This window comes from Scyliorhinus torazame, chromosome 2 (assembly GCF_047496885.1).
Source record: "Scyliorhinus torazame isolate Kashiwa2021f chromosome 2, sScyTor2.1, whole genome shotgun sequence".
In the NCBI taxonomy this organism is placed as follows: Eukaryota; Metazoa; Chordata; class Chondrichthyes; order Carcharhiniformes; family Scyliorhinidae; genus Scyliorhinus; species Scyliorhinus torazame.
In genome coordinates this window covers 315,702,581-315,721,929 of record NC_092708.1, presented here as the reverse complement: position 1 = coordinate 315,721,929, position 19,349 = coordinate 315,702,581, and positions in this window count along the sequence as shown.

Here is a 19,349-nt window from a genome sequence, read left to right as displayed (position 1 = left end):
TCCCCTGTACCCCCAATCCAATGGCAAAGCGGAGAAGGGAGTACATATAGTCAAACGGCTTCTATGCAAGGCTGCCGATGCTGTGTGCGATTTCTACCTTGCCCTGCTGGCCTATCACTCCGCCCCACTATCCACTGGCTTGTCGCCAGCCCAGTTACTCATGGGTCGCACCCTGAGGACGACGGTGCCGTCCATCCATGTCCCAGACCTCAACCACGTTCCGGTCCTTCGCCGGATGCAGCTGTCTCGTGCGCAGCACAAGGCGGTTCATGACTCCCGTGCAGCTGATCTCCCTGCTCTGGCTCCAGATGACAACACCCGTGTTCATCTTCCAGATGGGGGCTGGTCTGCAACCGCTGTGGTCCTTTGGCAGGTGGCCCCCCTCTCGTTCCTGGGTCGTCTACCGGATGGCTCTATTCTGCACCGCAATCGCGTGCCTTTCGTCTCGTTCCATGCTCGCCATGTGATCCTCCACTGTCACCTCGCCCTCCTGCTGACCCTGCCATGGACTATGCAGAGCTCCCTGTCACTCTGCCTCCCCCTGACTCTGATGCAGTCCAGCCCGCTCCTGAGCCGGCGGCTGTCAACCCACCCTTGAGGCGGTCAACCAGAATTTGTCACCCACCTCAGAGACTTGATTTATGAACTTTGCGGACTTAGAGACTCTCTGAATTGTTTTGTTGCTTTGTTTGATCGTTTCCCTGGTTTGTATATAGTGTTGATCTCGTTATTTTTGTTGCATACTGCTTCTCTGCACCAGGCACCTTCCCATGTAAATAGCTTAGTTCTCATGTACGTAGTCCTGTAAATATGTCTTTGCACCCCACACGTCGTTAGGAACATTCTCACCATACATTATTTATTGCCACACACATACATTCTTTTATCAAAGGGTGGATGTCATAATATACACCAGTACATCATGGTGCAGATACACACACACTGATGGACACACAGCAAGACCAATCAACACACATAACACCGCAGCCAATCACCAGTTAGAGCACACTCACTATAAAGACAGGGGACATCAGAGTTCCCGCTCACTCGGGATGCAGCCTCCTAGAAGGACAGAGCTTACAGCTTACAGCACAGATCCTCACCATGTGCTGAGTGCATAGACTGGTTCGGACAGGCATAGGTCTTTAGTTTAATCTAACATCGTGCAAACCCACAGTGAAAGTATGTTCAACAGTTTCTAACTTAATAAAATAGTGTTGCACTATTTTAAGTTTTGGTGGCCTGTATGTGTTCCACGGATCCAGAGCACCCAACACATCAGGGCGAATGACTCAGCCTCATGCGCAAGGTTGGGGCTGATACAATTGAAGGTTGTGTATAGGGCATACCTCACAAATGTAAGATGAGCTGGCTGTTTGAGAGGGTGGAGGATGTCTGTTAGTGATGTGGGAGGGTCCCCGCAAATCATGATCTCTGTTTTGGTCCCGTCCAAAGCTGGAAAGGGATTGGTGGGAGGTATTTAACACAATCTCGGGGGTCTTGCATATGGTTCCCTAGCAGCCATTTTCAGGATGTCGGACCGGCCGGAGCTACAGGCGGGAGCAGGAGCAGATGTTTTAGCCTTCACCTTGCTGATTGCTCGCAGGTGGGTCCGATTGGGGTGGAGGTCAGCTTCTCCGCCCCGTGCATCGGCGTGGCGGGGGGACCTCCTGGAGTTTCTGACCCTGGAGAAGGTGAAGTTTGAGCTGAGGGGGTGTGAAGGAGGGATTCTACAATTCTTGTTTTTTGTTCATACTGCACTTCCGGGGGTTGATTGCTGTGGAATGCCAAGCGAGGGAGGGGGGTGTTGTTTTTGTTTTTGTTCCACGAGTTTATGTTTGATGTTTTATATTGTTAGCGTTCTGTTTTGTTCTCTTTCTTTGCATGGCAAAAATATGGCAAAAAAAATATTTTTAAAAAATCTTGGAATTCCTTTCCCACCAACATTCGAGATGGACTGCAGCGGTTCTAGAAGGCGGCTCAAGGGCAATTAAGGATGGGTAAATAATGATAGCCTTGTCAATGAATCCCACATCTCATGAAAGAATAACAATAATTAAAATTCTTATTCTTGTGTATAGATCTCTTCATGGTCTTGTGCATCCCTAGCTCTGTAATACCTTACAACTACTCAATGCATTTCATTTTTTTGTCTCCTGACAATTGTGTAACTCCATGTCCTCCCATTGTCTTTAGCCACCCAGATCGCACACTTTGGAATTCCCATCCTAAATCTTTCCCTTCTCCGACACCTTCAAACCTAACCTTATATTCACTTCTTGCATTAAGATAAAAGCAAATTACTGCGGATGCTGGAATCTGAAACAACTTTGACAAAGAGTCATCCAGACTCGAAACGTTAGCTTCCTTCTCTCTCCACAGATGCTGTCAGACCTGCTGTGATTGTCCAGTATTTTCTCTTTCTATCTTGCATTAAGATATTGGTCACCCTTCCCAATGTATGCTTTGTCTTGTATTTCTTTCTTTCCTTCTATTTCTGAACTTGCCGTGCACCTTTTCTTCTCTGCAGCAGAAGTGCTTTGTAACTGCAAATTGTTTTTCATTCTCCTAATCAAGCGATCTTTCATTTTATATCACAAAGTTTAGCATCTCTAGTCCCATAGATATCATGGGCGAGATTCTCCGACCCCCCGCCGGGTCGGAGAATCGCCGGGGGCTGGCGTGAATCCCGCCCCCGCCGGTTGCCGAAGTCTCCGGCACCGGATATTCGGCGGGGGCGGTATTCGCGCCGCGCCAGTTGGCGGGCCCCCCCCCCGCTCGATTCTCCGGCCCGGATGGGCCGAAGTCCCGCCGCTAAAATCCTGTCCCGCCGGCGTAAATTAAACCACCTACCTTAACGGCGGGACAAGGCGGCGCGGGCGGGCTCCGGGGTCCTGGGGGGGGGGGGGGGGGGGGCGCGGGGCGATATGGCCCCGGGGGGTGCCCCCACAGTGGCCTGGCCCGCGATCGGGGCCCACCGATCCGCGGATGGGCCTGTGCTGTGGGGGCACTCTTTCCCTTCCGCCTTCGCCACGGTCTCCACCATGGCAGAGGCGGAAGAGACTCCCTCCACTGCGCATGCGCGGGAATGCCATCAGCGCCCGCTGACGCTCCCGCGCATGCGCCGTCCGGAGATGGGCACCAAGGGCCTTTTCCGCCAGCTGCCGGGGCGGAAATTCGTCCGGCGCCGACCTAGCCCCTCAAGGTTGGGGCTCGGCCCCCAAAGATGCGGAGCATTCCGCACCTTTCGGGTGGCGCGATGCCAGTCTGATTTGCGCCGTTTTGGGCGCCAGTCGGCGGACATCGCACCGTTTCCGGAGAATTTCGCCCCAGCTGTCTGAATTTCAAAAACATTATATAAAAAAAGAAACTTTCACAACCTCAGGCTTCCTTTTGCTGCTTGCCAGCCAATACTTTTGAAATATTGTTACTGTTGTAAAGTAGGAATCACATCAGCCAATTTATGCACAACCTTCAATTGTATCGGCCCCAACCTTGCGTATGAGGCTGAACGAGCTCCCAAAAAACAGTCATGGGTGAAGCATCCCTTCTGGAATTGCATGATCAGAAATATTAATAATAGGCAGCACGGTGGCGCAATGGTTAGCATTGCAGCCTCACGGCGCTGAGGTTCCAGGTTCGATCCCGACTCTGGGTCACTGTCCGTGTGGAGTTTGCACATTCTCCCCATGTTTGCGAGGGTGTCGCCCCCACAACCCAAAAGATGTGCAGGCTAGGTGGATTGGTCACGCTAAATTGCCCCTTAATTGGAAAAAAATAATTGGGTACTCTAAATTTATTTTAAAAAAGAAATATTATTGATACAGAACTGGGTTATGCTGGGAAATTGCAAATAAAGAATAATAGAAGGCAATTGCGAGGAAGTAAACCTGTATTTGTGAGATGCCTTCCTGAGACTGAAATGACCAGATAATCTGTTTTTAGATATTGGTTGAGGGTTAAAAACTGACCAGGAAACCAGGAAAACTTTCCAAAATGCTGCCAGGTGGTCTTTTATACCCATCTGATAGGGCCGACAAAACCTCAGTTTAAGATTTCATCTGAAAGACATCCCTTCACTCCCTACAATATTGGATAGACAGTATAGAATTTCTACTGAAGTCGATGGAGTGGGCCTGGAACACAGTCTGTCATGCATATCCATATCTTTGTCATCTCCAGATTTTGTTACTCCAGCACTCTCCTGGTTGATCTCTCGTTCCCTAAACTTCAAAAGGCAAGAACATATGTGAATGTTTCATGTTTGCGTTTAAAAGTCATTGCAAAGCGTGAACTAATTCCCCATTAACATCCATGCTCCTGTTTGGTGTCATTACTTAGATTTCAGTGGAGCACTTTTGAAATGAGTCTGTGTCGTGTGCTTATGCTGCCAGGCACAGGAATTGTGCTGCAGAAAGATTTTAAAAGGGGTTGCGATAAATACACCAGCTGTGGAAAAGGTACAAAGATAATCTTTTCCATTTTGTGTTACTATTCCATTATGGCATTTCTCTCTCCTGGTGTATGGGAGGTGTTTGTCATGGTGTATTTATCATGTACATCCTAGCAACACATAAGTTACAGCTGCAGAACAATGAAACGAATTTCACACATCTGTGAACAATTTTGCAAAAAGGTTACGGGTATTTTTCTGATTTTGTGCTCCTGGTTTGGATCCTTGTCCACCAGTGCTACATGTTGAGTTATGTTGCGCTAATTTCCAACAACTAATTTCAATGATCATAATGACATGCGCAACACACACACACGGCCAAACCTCCAATGTGCATTCCCAATGGGTGAAATACCTTGCTGGAATTCATAGTCAGAAACTTACCCATGTAATCTTGTTGACATAAAATTGGGTTGCAATGAAGCATGGGTGTGTTCTGGCACTGATCTTTACTATCTGTTTCAGTATGATGCTTTGAGAGGCAAAGATGGGCTTGAAAGAGGGCAGCTTCTGAACAGATGGCTGCCTTGTCAACTTGCGACCACTATTGGCACATACCAAAACCACAGAAGAGCTAATCGTGGAGCTTCTGTTTGCTGACGATTATGCCCTTCTGGCGCACACAAGAGACGGTGCAGCTCATTGTAAACTTTCTCTGAGGTAGAAAATACCTTTGACATTCATAAACAAAACAGAAGTGCAGTACCGACTACAGCTTTGAGGAAATTACAGTCTACCGCAGATTAGCATTGACAGTAGAAACCTCAGCGGAGTAGGACAGTTTATCCATCGAGGTCATATTATCTCAAATGAAAGTACTGCCAACAAGGAGATAGACAATCGATTGTCCAAGGCAAATAGCTTCAATGGCGGCCTCTTGAAGCATGTCTGGCAAAACCATTATTTCCACACATCTACCAAAATGTAAATGTGCAGAGCAGCTGTATGGGTATGAATCATGGGTTCTCTAGGAGACAAATGCAATTGTTAGTGTGCATCCATCAATGCTGTCTTTGATCTATCATGAGATGGCAGGACTACATCACAAACAATGTAATCCTCAGCCAAAATAATCCACCCAGTACATTGCATTAAATTACAATGGCAATCGTGCTGGGCACGACATGCTTTACGCATGGAGGACTCCAGATTGACAAAAGCAGTGCTTTATCATGATCTATGTGAGGCTGAGAGGTGCTTCGTAAACACTTCAAAGACATGATGAAGAAAGAACCTTCACTGGCTGACATTGACCGACAGGTGTGATGGACAGAGATACTGGCGCAGAACAATCAATAAACATCAGGAATGCCGTCTACAAGTTTGAAACAAATAGATGCGAGGCTGCTGAAGGAAAGTGCAGGCAATGGAAGGAGACTGCTTATACGAGCTTCCCTTCAAACCAGGAGTTCATGTAGCCCAACTGCTCAAGATCCTGCAGATCAAAAATGCCCTCGCTCAGTGACAATCAGGCCAACGAACACAGAGACAAATCCTGAAGCGCCGATTTCTTATGGTTGAGAAATCCTCCCAGAGTCAAAGGGTGGGAGTTTCCGGCCCATCCCACTGGTCGGATCTTCCAACTCCACTGAAGTCAATGGGGATTTGAATGGATCGCAGCATTCACTGTGGGAAAACCGGCCGCGGCAGTACTGGAAAGTCTTGGCGCTAGTGTGGCTTTACATTTTCCAGAGGAACCTCTGACATAGAATCATAGAATTTACAGTGCAGAAGAAGGCCATTCAGCGCATCAACTCTGCACCGGCCCTTTAAAAAAGCACGCTACCTAAGCCCACACCTCTACCCTATCCCCGTAACCCAGTAACGCCATCTAACCTTTTTTTTTGGACACTAAGGACAATTTAGAATAGCCGATCCACCTAAACTGCACATTTTTGGACTGCGGGAGGAAACCGGAGCACCTGTAGGAAACCCACGTAGATAGGGGGAGAACGTGCAGAATCCGCACAAGCCGGGCGTCAAACCTGGGATCCTGGAGCTGTGAAGCAACAGTGCTAACCATGCCGCCCCTGACATGGTCTTTTTGCCAGACAAATCCAAGGAAAATGATGCAAACACCACCTGGAACTCTTCATTGCATTCATGCACCTGAACAAAGCATTTGGCTCAGGAAAGGCACACAAAGCCCTGTGGATTGTACTCCAAAGATTTGTATGTCCAATCCTGCAGTTGTCCTTGCTGCACGCCTGCATTTCAGTGAGGCCCGGGTTATGTGTCAGCGACACAGAAGAGCGCTGGAGAAATAACATCAGCAGTTTCTCTCATACATCCTCTGAATTTAATGGGAAGGCTGTTGAATAAATGCTGGTGCCCGTTTTGGAGCCAGGCCTACAAGCATTCAAGCAAAATGAACTTCAATGGACTGGATACCGTGTTTGGATGGTCGAAAAGCGTCTTCCCCACCAGAACTCTCGAATGATCAACGTTCCAGGGCAGGACAAAGAAAATGCTTCAAAGGCACTCTGAAGCTCTCTTTGAAGCACAGCAGCATTGACATTGATGACTGCAAGGGGTTTTCTATAAATCATTCAAAATGGTGACAATCTGTCTATCAAGTTGCATCTCTCTTTGGGTCACAACCTTTTAAAGATGAGACACTGCGTTGCCAGAGAGGGAAAGAAAAGGAACTAAATCCTGCACTCTGGATCCCACTGTCTCGTGGGACATCCTGCCCCATGTACCCAAATGTCTGTGCGCTGAGAACCAGCCTGTTCGGTCACATGAAAACCCATGGCAGAAATTTGTGACTGGGCATAGACGCTATGCTCGAATCGATGGACAGCCGATGACAGTATTTGAGATCTGTGGGCTGACCTTTGTCTCTGCTGCTCTGGCTGTGCCTGTCAGTAGCACGATAGTGAGGTGAAAATTGCAAAATAGTCCCACTGACTTGCTGCTGGATATTCACCGTTCAGAATTTCAGATGGCCCTCAATTAGTATCCAGTGTTCCTGCTGGAAATAAGGGGCGAGGAGGACTTCCGGCTGCGGCGATGCGGAGCTAAGCCGCACGATTCGGCAGCTCCCGCTATTACGGACTTTCGGGCTCTCCAGATGAGCCCCAACGGGAGTCTTTTGAAGACGTTCCGTGTGGGAAGGGAAGAGTGAGGTCCCCCTTCACCGTTTATGGACCGGACCAGAAGTGAAACGGCCAAAAAAGCGGCAGCGGGAGAAGCGAGGGAAGAAAAACAAAATGGCGGCGGCCGCGGATAAAGTGGAATGCGGGCCGGAGCTGCAAGAGTTCATCAAGCGCTGCTTTGAGGAGCTGCGGAAGGAGATGCTGGCGCCTATGCTGTCGGCGATTGAAGGACTAGGGATGACCCAGAAGGCCCACGAGGTAAAGAGCCAGGAGATGCAGAAAAAAGTCAATGAGAACGAGGACAGGATCTTGGGCCTGGCGGTGAGAGTGGAGGAGCACGAGGCGCTGCACAAGAGGTGGGCGGGAAGATTCGAAGACCTGGAGAACACGTCGAGGAGAAAGAATCTTCGGATCCTGGGTCTCCCTGAAGGAGTGGAGGGGGCCGATGCCGGGGCATATGCGAGCACGATGCTCGAGTCAATGATGGGCGCGGAGGCCCATTCGAGGCCTTTGAAGCTGGATGGGGCACACCGGGTGCTGGTGAGGAGGCCCAAGGCTAACGAGCCGCCAAGGGCGATTGTGGTGAGGTTTCACCGTTTCACGGACAGAGAGAGAGTCTTGAAATGGGCCAAGAAAGAGCGGAGCAGCAGCTGGGAGAATGCGGAGATCCGAATATACCCGGAGGTTGCAAAGAGGAGAGCGGGTTTCAACCAGGCCAAGGCGGTGCTGCACCGGAAAGGAGTGAGATTCGGAATGCTGCAGCCAGCGCGATTGTGGGTCACATTCAAGGATCAGCACCATTATTTTGAAACGCCTGAAGAGGCTTGGACCTTTATTCAAACCGAAAAGTTGGACTCAAACTGAGGGTTTGTGAGGGTGGGGGGGATGTTTGGAGTTTGATGGTTGTTGTACACAGGGTGTTAATCACGCGCAGGAAATGTTACAGGGGCTGGGGGAGAGAGGGGGATGGCGATGGGGGAAAAGAGACAAGGCCGCGACAGGAGCTGCGCCAAAGGAGGCGGGGCAGGCTTAGGAAAGCGCGTTTTTTTTTCCCCGCGCTAGGGAAGAAAGGCGGGAGGAGGAATGGAGGAACGCACACTGATTGGGAGATTGGGGGGTCAATGGGGCGGCGGGGGAAGCCGGGGTCAGCAGGTGTCAGCTGACTTACGGGAGTGTTATGGGGGGAGCAAAAAAGCTAGACACGGGTCTAGCGGGGAGGGGGGGGGGGGAAGGGGGGGAAAAAAGGGTTGCCGCTGCACTGGCCGAAGGGGAATGGGACACAGAAGAGATGGTCGGGGCGGGGGTCTCCCGTCTGGGGGACTGGAGGGTGAGGGCGGCGCGGGCACGGGACTGGCCTAGAAAAGGAGATGGCTAGTCGGCGGGGGTGTGGGGAGGGGGGGCTGTGGGATTGGGAGCCCCCCCAATCCGGCTGATAACGTGGAATGTGAGGTGTGGTGTTGGGTGCTCTGAGGTACAGACGAACCAACACGGTTGCGATTGGTACAACGCAGTTTTATTCCAACTAGTTATTTACATATCTGTCTTGGTACTCAGCACATGGTGACGGTGTGAGTGTCTTAATGAGGTCCTGGCCTTGTCCTGTCTCCAGATGGACTGCCTATGAGGTGTCGTGTTTCTTGTCTTATACTGTGTCTGCTCTTGTCTGTGATTGGCTGTCGTGTTATGTGTGCTAATTGGTCTGTTGGTCTGTCTATCATGATGTGTGTGTTGTGATGTGTGTTTGAATATCATGACATGAGGGGCCTGAATGGGCCGGTAAAGAGGGCCCGAGTGTTCGCGCACTTAAAGGGACTGAAGGCAGACGTGGTCATGCTCCAGGAGACACATTTGAAGGTGGCGGATCAGGTCAGGTTAAGAAAGGGGTGGGTAGGACAGGTATTCCATTCGGGGCTGGACGCGAAGAACAGAGGGGTGGCAATATTGGTGGGGAAGCGGGTGTCGTCTGAGGCCAAGAATATCGTAGTGGACAACGGAGGGCGATATGCGATGGTGAGCGGTAAGTTGCAGGGGACGTGGGTGGTATTGGTAAATGTATACGCCCCGAACTGGGATGATGCCGGATTCATGAAGCGCATGTTGGGGCGCATTCCGGACCTGGAGGTAGGAAGCTTGATAATGGGTGGGGATTTTAATACGGTGTTGGACCCAGCACTGGATCGCACCAGATCTAGGACCGGTAAGAGGCCGGCGGCGGCCAAGATGCTTAGGGGGTTTATGGATCAGATGGGGGAGTGGGCCCGTGGAGGTTTGCCAGGCCGCAGGCCAGGGAATTTTCTTTTTTCTCCCATGTGCACAAAGCCTACTCCCGGATAGATTTCTTTGTTCTGGGCAGGGCGCTGATCCCGAAAGTGGAGGGAACGGAGTATTCGGCCATAGCCATCTCAAATCACACCCCGTACTGGGTGGAACTGGAGTTCGGAGAGGAGAGGGACCAACGCCCGATGTGGGACTGCTGGCAGATGAGGTGGTGTGTGGGAGGGTGAGCGGGTGTATCGAAAGGTACTTGGAGGTCAACGACAATGAGGAGGTGCGGATGGGGGTGGTATGGGAGGCGCTGAAGGCGGTGATCAGGGGAGAGCTAATCTCCATCAGGGCTCATAGGGAGAAGATAGAGGGCATGGAAAGGGAGAGGTTAGTGGGGGAGATTTTAAGAGTGGACAGGAGATATGCAGAGGCCCCTGAGGAGGGATTACTAAGGGAAAGGCGACGTCTCCAGACGGAGTTTGACCTGTTGACCACAGGGAAGGCAGAGGCACAGTGGAGGAAAGCGCAGGGGGCGACGTACGAGTATGGGGAGAAGGCGACTTGGATGCTGGCACACCAGCTCCGTAAGAGGATGGCAGCGAGGGAAATAGGTGGAATCAAGGATGGAAGGGGAGCTACGGTGCAGAGTGCGATGAAAATAAATGAGGCATTCAAGGCCTTCTATGAGGAGCTGTACAGATCCCAGCCCCCAGCGGGGGAAGAGGGGATGAGACGATTCCTAGACCAACTGAGATTCCCGAGGGTGGAGGAGCAAGAGGTGGCTGGTTTGGGGGCACCAATTGGGTTGGAGGAGCTGAGCAAGGGTTTGGGGAGTATGCAGGCAGGGAAGGCCCCGGGACCGGACTGGTTCCCGGTTGAGTTCTACAGAAAGTACGTAGACCTGTTGGCCCCGCTACTAGTGAGGACTTTTAATGAGGCAAGGGAGGGAGGGACCCTGCCCCCGACAATGTCGGAGGCGACGATTTCTTTGATCCTGAAGCGGGACAAGGACCCACTGCAATGTGGATCGTACAGGCCGATCTCGCTCCTCAATGTGGATGCTAAGTTGCTGGCAAAGGATCCTGGCTACGAGGATCAAGGACTGTGTCCCGGGGGTGATTCACGAGGACCAGACGGGATTTGTAAAGGGCAGGCAGCTAAACACCAATGTGCGGCGGCTCCTAAACGTGATAATGATGCCATCGGTGCAGGGAGAGGTGGAGATAGTGGCAGCTATGGACGCGGAGAAGGCCTTTGACCGAGTAGAGTGGTAGTACCTCTGGGAAGTGCTGCATAGGTTTGGGTTCGGGGGAGGGTTTATTAGTTGGGTTAAGCTCCTTTACAGAGCCCCGGTGGCGAGTGTGGTTACGAATCGGCGGAGGTCGGAGTATTTTCGTCTGTACCGTGGGACGAGGCAGGGGTGCCCCCTGTCCCCCCTGTTGTTTGCATTAGCAATTGAACCCTTGGCCATATCATTAAGGGAGTCTAGGAAATGGAGGGAGGTGGTCCGAGGGGGAGAGGAGCATCGAGTGTCGCTTTATGCAGATGACATGTTGCTTTATGTGGCGGATCCAGTGGAGGGGATGGTGGAGGTCATGCAGACTCTAAGGGAGTTTGGGGAGTTTTCGGGCTATAAGCTTAATGTAGGGAAGAGTGAGCTTTTTGTAGTACAGGCGGGGGACCAAGAAAGGGGGATAGGCGATCTACCGCTGAGGAGGGCGGAGGGGAGTTTTCGGTACCTGGGGATCCAGATAGCCAGGAGTTGGGGGGCCCTACATAAACTGAATCTGATGAGACTGGTGGAGCAGATGGAGGAGGACTTCAAAAGATGGGACATGTTGCCGCTCTCGCTAGCGGGTAGAGTGCAGTCGGTCAAAATGGTGGTCCTTCCGAGGTTTCTTTTTGTGTTTCAGTGCCTTCCCATCGTGATCACCAAGGCCTTTTTTAAGAGGGTAGGCAGGAGCATTATGGGGTTTGTGTGGGTGAATAAGACCCCGAGGGTAAGGAGAGGGTTTTTGGAGCGCAGTAGGGACCGAGGAGGGTTGGCGCTGCCGAATCTGGGGAGCTACTACTGGGCAGCAAATGTGGCGATGATCCGTAAGTGGGTGATGGAGGGAGAGGGGGCAGCATGGAAGAGGTTGGAGATGGCGTCCTGCAAAGGAACGAGCCTGGGGGCGCTGGTGACGGCACCGCTGCCGCTCTCGCCGTCAAGGTACACCACGAGTCCGGTGGTGGCGGCAACGCTAAAGATCTGGGGCCAGTGGAGACGGCACAGGGGTGCAATGGGAGCCTCGGTGTGGTCCCCGATCAGGGGTAACCACCGGTTTGTCCCGGGGAGGATGGACGGGGGGTTTCAGAGTTGGCATCGGGCGGGAATTAGAAGAATGGGGGACCTGTTCATTGATGGGACGTTTGCGAGCCTAGGGGCACTAGAGGAGAAGTTTGGGCTACCCCCGGGAAATGCTTTCAGATACATGCAGGTGAGGGAGTTTGTGAGGCGGCAGGTGAGGGAATTCCTGTTGCTCCCGGCACAGGAGATTCAAGACAGGGTGATCTCGGGCGTATGGGTGGGAGAGGGCAAGGTGTCGGCAATATACGAGGAGATGAAAGAAGAGGGGGAGGCGTTGGTAGAGGAGCTGAAGGGTAAATGGGAGGAGGAGTTGGGGGAGGAGATTGAGGAGGGGCTATGGGCTGATGCCCTAGGTAGGGTTAATTCCTCTTCCTCGTGTGCCAGGCTTAGCCTGATACAATTTAAGGTGGTTCACAGAGCGCACTTGATGGGGGCGAGGCTGAGTAGGTTCTTTGGGGTAGAGGACAGATGTGGGAGGTGCTCAGGAAGTCCGGCGAACCATGTCCATACGTTTTGGTCATGCCCGGCACTGGAGGGGTTCTGGAGGGGAGTGGCAGGAACAATATCTAAGGTGGTGAAAGCCCGGGTCAAGCCAAGCTGGGGGCTAGAAATATTTGGAGCAGTGGACGAGCCGGGAGTGCAGGAGGAGAAAGAGGCCAGCATTCTGGCCTTTGCGTCCCTAGTAGCCCGGCGAAGGATCTTGCTAATGTGGAAGGAGGCGAAGTCCCCCAGCGTGGAGGCCTGGATAAATGACATGGCAGGGTTCATTAAGCTGGAGAGGATAAAGTTTGCCTTGAGAGGGTCTGCGCAGGGGTTCTACAGGCGGTGGCAACCGTTCCTAGACTATCTTGCGGAGCGTTAGATGAAGGTCGGTCAGCAGCAGCAGCAACCCGGGGGGGGGGGGGGGGAATATGTTTTGTGAAGGGTGGGGGGGGGAGGGGGGAGGTGGAAGGGGGGTCTGCCTGGGGGGGGTATTTGAGCAAGAGAACACATGAAAGATCTGGAAAACTGGCATGTACGGGAGGAATCCAGTGTACAAAGCCCTGTAACATATCGTTTTACCATGTTTATATCTTGCTATATGTGTTTTCTTTCTATTTTGTTACGGGGCGGGGGGTTTGTTTGTAAGGGTGAAAAATTGTGTTAAAAAACATTAATAAATATATTAAAAAAAGAAAAAGAAATAAAGAGTGAGATTCTCCGTCGGTGGGCTGCTCCGTTCTGCCGGTGCCCGGGGGTTTCCCGACGGTGTGGGGCTGCCCCACAATGAAACACAATTGACCGGCCGGCGAAATGGAGGATACCGCCGGCGTGTCGAGGCAGAAATGTGGCTCGGCGGGGCGGAGAATCCAGCCCAAGGTGAGATTCGTGGACATAGGTAGACAAGGTTGAAAGAATGCAGCCAAGACCCAATGGCCCACATTGCTGCTATTAGTTTCTAACCCCAAAAACAAACCATGGGGGTACAAATCAAGAACAGTTGATGAAGGTAGTGCAGTGGATGTGGTGTACATGGATTTTAGCAAGGCGTTTGACAAAATCTCACATGGCAGATTGGTCAAATAAGTGAAAGCCCTTGGATACAGGGCAATGTGGCAAACTGGACAAAACGTTGGCTTAGTAACAGGAAACAAAGGGTAATGGTCGATGGCTTCCTTTGCAATTGGAAAGTTGTTTCAAGTGGTGTTCCACAGCACCCTTGTAGTTTGTGTTATATATTAACAATTTGGACATGGGGAGCATGATTGACAAATTTGCAGATGACACAAAGATTGGCTGAGTGCTGGACAGTGTAGAGGATAGCTACAACCTTCAAAACAATATAGATAGATTGGTGAGGTGGCGATAAAGTGGCAGATGGAATTTAACGCAGGGAAGTGTGAAGTCATGCATTTAGGGGGTTGAACAGTTATAGCGAGTACACAATAAATGGGAATATACTAAGAAGGATAGATGAAGTGAGAGATCTTGGAGTGCAGGTACACAGGTCCCTAAATGCAGCAGTTCAAGTAGACAAGGTTGTTAAGAAAGATATGGAATGCTATTGGCAGAGGTACAGAATATAAAAGTTCGGATATAATGTTAGAATTGTATAAAACACTGGTGAAGCCACAACTGGAATATTGTGTGCAGTTCTGGTTGCCACATTACAGGAAATACATTATTGCTCTGGAGAGCGTGCAGAGGAGGTTTACAAGAATGTTGCCAGGGCTAGAAAAGTGTAGCTACGGCGAGAGATTGGATAGGTTGGGCTTATTTTCCTTGAAACAAAGAAGGCTGAGGGGTGACTTAATTGAGGTGCAGAAAATTATGAGGGGAAGAGACAGGGTGGCAGGATAAAATTGTTTCCCCCAGTGGAAAATTCTGGAACCAGGGGACATAGATTCAATATAAGTGGCAGAAGGTGTAGAGGGGACATGAGGAAAAACTTTTTACGCAGAGGGTAGTGGGAGTCTGGAACTCGCTGCCTGAGTTGGAGGTGGAGGCAGAGACCCTAAACTCTTTTCAATAATAATAATAATAATCTTTATTGTCACAAGTAGGCATACATGAATGCTGCAATGAGGTTACTATGAAAAGCCCCTTTTAAAAGGTACCTGGATCTGCACCGTAAGTGCTCTAAGCTACAGGGCTATGGACCGGGTGCAGGAAGGTGGGATTAGAAAGAGCGCCTGGGTGTCCTCGGGCTGGCATAGACAAGCTGGGCCGAATGGCCTCCTTCTGTGCTGTAACTTTTCTATAATTCTATGAAATCAGGCGGTGACCTTTCCAATGGGATTTTAAGAATAAGGGGCTGGATTCTCCTGGTCCCCCCAGCCGTGTGTTTCTCGACAGCGCGCTGTTTGCAAGCGGCAGGATTTCCAACCCCCACTGCTTGTCTTTGGGATTTCCCAATAAAGCCACCCCAAGCAGCAGGGAAACCCATCGGGGTGGAGGTGGGTGGGGGGGGGGGGGGGGGGGGGGCTGCTGCTCCAGGCATGTGCTGCTGGAGGGAACAGAGAATCCCGACGGCTGGAGAATTCTGGCCAAGGTCTTCTCTCAGCTAGAATACAGAAAAGGTGTAGGAGAGGTTTTGCTGTATAATAGATTGTGGACAATTTTAAAATGCCTGATAATGGTGAATGATTGTACAAGCCTCGAAACTGTTAAGCGGCTCCTGGCACTTGCACTCTGGCTAGAGGAGGAGGGTGAGCAGGAGGTAGTCGCAAACTGTGCTGTAGCTGCAGGGAAGAGAAAACAGAAGGAGGCAGGCTCACAGGAATCTTTATTCTCCCAATAGAGTTTACAGGCTCAGGACAACAGACTAGTAAAACTCCAAAAGGCAATTGGACCTCTTACGAGAGGCAATAAGTGAGTTGATCACCTCAAGATTTCGAACTAACAGACACAGCTAGCCCGGCATTGCCTTTTTGTAATCCAGGTCACCACAGACCTGAACATCTTTGCCTTCTGCTTCATGCAAGCTATCAGTGACAGCAGTGGGGCTGGAGGTCACTAAGCAGCTGACTGATGCTGTGTTTGCCAGAGTGAAACACTTTCCATCTGGACATTTGGAAAGAGGCAGTTGGGGCTCTGAGGCTTGCACAGATTGCAGGATTGTTCCAGGTCATTCATTTCACCCACATGACCCTGCAGGCTCTTTTAGACAGAGCTTAACGAAATACAAGGGGCCTTGGGGAGAGTACACCTGGAATATTGGTTGTAATTTTGGCTTCCATGTTTAAGAAAGGATATACCATGCAGTACAGTGGGTTCATTAGATAGATCCCTGCGATGAAAAGGTTGTCCTGTGATGGGCGGCTGATAAATTGGGTCTATATTCTCTGGAGTTTAAAAGAATAAGAGGTGATCTTAATGATACATTCATGATTCTGAAAGGTAGATACTGAGGCATTGTTTCCCCTCGCTTGGGAATCTAAAACATTGGGGCTCAGTTTCAGGTTAAGGGACTGATCACTTAGGGCTGTGATGAGGAGAAGTTTCTTCACTCGAAGGGTTGTGAATCTTTGGAATTCTCTACTGCGGGGGTTGTGGAAGTGCTATTACTGAATATATTTAAGGCTGGGATAGACATGATTTTTGATCTCTTATGGAATCAATGTGGCGAGCAGTTGGAAAAATGGCGTTGAACCCCAAGTTCGGCCACGATCATATTGAATGGCAGAGCATGTTCGACGGGCTGTTATTCTCCTGCCGCACTCCCTCGTTGGGGCCAGTCATGCAGGCCCCAGCGACCCCAGGCCTCACTCAATTACTTGTGGTGGTGACATCCATCATTATGCCTCTCAGTTGGGTGCAGTCCCAGCAGTGGCCACTCCTCCCAGTGGTGCTGTCAGCCCTCCAATTGACCGGCAGCTATGGGTGGCGGTCTCCTGTTGTTTAATGTGACAGATGACAATTAATTAGTTGTTTAATAGACCTAAAATGCAGCCAGGGGTCTGGCAAATGACTGAAGTGGGGCTTCCCTGGCTTTTGGGCAGGGCCCCCTGACTAAATTCAGCCCCTGATGTGTGATCATCATCTGTGCACCATTCAGGTGAGTGCCTGCTTTCCAGGGAACAACAATGACCCCAAATATTGCACCAATACAGCATCCTTCCCACTCTGCTCCTGAACATTGATCTGTGACAGGGGCCTGAGGTGTGATTGAGGTGCCATCAGTTTAGTCTTCAGCCTGGAGAAGAATGTGTAGTCCAGAGTTAGCATGACCAAAAATAAACATCCCTGATATATTCAAACACTGGGAAAACAGACTCCTGCATGGAGGGCATCCATTGAGAAGACCACCTGCTCTACAGTGCACCTGAAGCAGACACCATGGGCGTGATTCTCTGAGCCTTGCGCCAGGCCGGAGAATCGGCGCAACCACGCCACGCCGCCCCGACGCCGGCGTGCGATTCTCTGAGGTGCGGAGAATCGTCACCATTTGCGGCGGCACGCTTTGCGCGGCGGTGGACGTGGGCCGCTGTACTAGGCTGGGCCGCCGATTCTCCGGCCTGGATGGACCAAGCGGCCACGTGGAAACGGCAGAGTCCCGCCGGCGCCGTTCACCCCTGGTCGCTGCTGGCGGGAACTCTGCGCAAAGGGTTGGGGGGCGGCCTGTGGGGCGGGGAAAGCTGTCCTACACCGGGGGGGGCGGGGGGGGGGCTCCGATGGGGTGGGGCCCGTGATCGGGGCTCACCGATCAGTGGGCCGCCCCCCCCCCCCCGGGCCTACTTTGTTCCGCTTCCGGCCCCAGAACCCCCGCGCCATGTAGCGTTGGGGCCGGAGCGTTGAAGAAGTCCCTCGCGCATGCGCAGGATGGCGCAGCCCAACTGTGCATGCGCGGGTTGACATGGCGCCCATTTGTCGCCCGGAAGGGAGGCTGGCGCCGTGCTGGGCCCCTGTGGGGGACAGAATCGGTAGTCCCCGCGCCCGTTTTGCGCCATCGTGAAACGCGACAGCGTTCACGACGGCGCGAACACATAGTCTCCATTTTGGGGAATCGCGCCCCATAAGATCATAAGACCGCAAGACATAGGAGCAGAATTAGGCCACTTGGCTCATTGAGTCTGCTCCGCCATTCAATCATGGCTGATATTTTCGCATCCCCATTCGCCTGCCTTCTCCCCATAACCCCTGATCCACTTATTGATCAAAAACCTATCTATCTCTGTTTTAAAGACACTCAGTGATTTGGCCTCCACAGCCTTCTGCGGCAAAGAGTTCCACAGATTCACCGCCCTCTGGCTGAAGAAATTCCTCCTCATCTCTGTTTTAAAGGATCGTCCCTTTAGTCTGAGATTGTGTCCCCTGGTTCTAGTTTTTCCTACAAGTGGAAACATTCTCCCCACGTCCACTCTATCCAGGCCTCGCATGATCCTGTAAGTTTCAATAAGATCGCCCCTCATCCTTCTAAACTCCAAGAGTACAGACCCAGAGTCCTCAACCCTTCCTCATACGACAAGCTCTTCATTCCAGGGATCATTCTTGTGAACCTCCTCTGGACCCTTTCCAAGACCAGAACATCCTTCCTTAGATACGGGGCCCAAAACTGCTCACAATACTCCAAATGGGGTCTGACCAGAGCCTTATATAGCCTCAGAGATACATCCCTGGTCTTATATTCTAGCCCTCTTGACATGAATGCTAATACGAGTTGATCGTGGACTCCTCCACACTCCACACTCACTGACTTTGAAGTACTACACTGTAGACAGTTCAATAAATTTAGGAATTATCGGCACACAAAAACATGTTTCTTTTAAAGTTTGGACTTTTATCTCTTCAATAGACTAGGATTAGGATTGCCAACGGTGATTAAATACATCCCTGGAGGTTCATCACATGACTTGCCCCCACACTCCAGCCATTAGTTGGCCAAAACATCCATCCTTGTGATGCACTGCCTTCCTCTGCCAATTGGAAAGCAAAAAGGCTCTACCCAATTGCATGATGATTGGTTGTTAACCAAACAGCCATTCCCCCCCCCCCCCCATTTTCAATATTTTTATATCTGATAAAGAGAAATGTTCAAAGAAAATGACATAAAATTGGCCTTTCTAATGTGCTGATGATTTTCCTCAAGGATCGCACGGAACTGTGTTCTGGAGATTGATCTTGAATTCCTGGAGACTCCAGCCAATCCGGGAGGGTTGGGAACCCAAACAAAGTTCCAAGTTTGCTCCTGCCAACTTGTGATCTGTGAACCACCCTGTGCAGATCCCTCGAGCTCACCCTCTCTATACCATGCAGTGTGTTGATTTCTGTGCTGGAGATTGGAAGAGTAAGGGTCAATATATCTTCAAAAGAGTTGTCTCTCCCTGTGCCTGAGTTAGCTGTTGGAGCCAGTGAAAGGGTCAAGGGACAATGGTTCGCACATAATGGCAAGAGGAAGATGTAGCAGACGAGCAGAAAGATTTTTCAGCACCGGGTTTTCATGCTGTGTTGCAAGCATGCATGCGAGAGAGTTAAGTAGAACAGGAAGGAGGAATGCCTAAAGGCACTGCTGCACATGACCTTCAGCCTCATTCTCTCCATTTTGAGTGCTCTCTTCCTGTCAATCATGTTGATAGCTGGGTCCTTCATTGATGTCAGGTTTACAATGTATCAGTAGGTTTGACAGCCAACATTCGACTTGCCTTCTCCCCGTACTCATACTTCTCACCCCTTGCCCTATGCAGCTGCCCACCGTCCTCGCTGT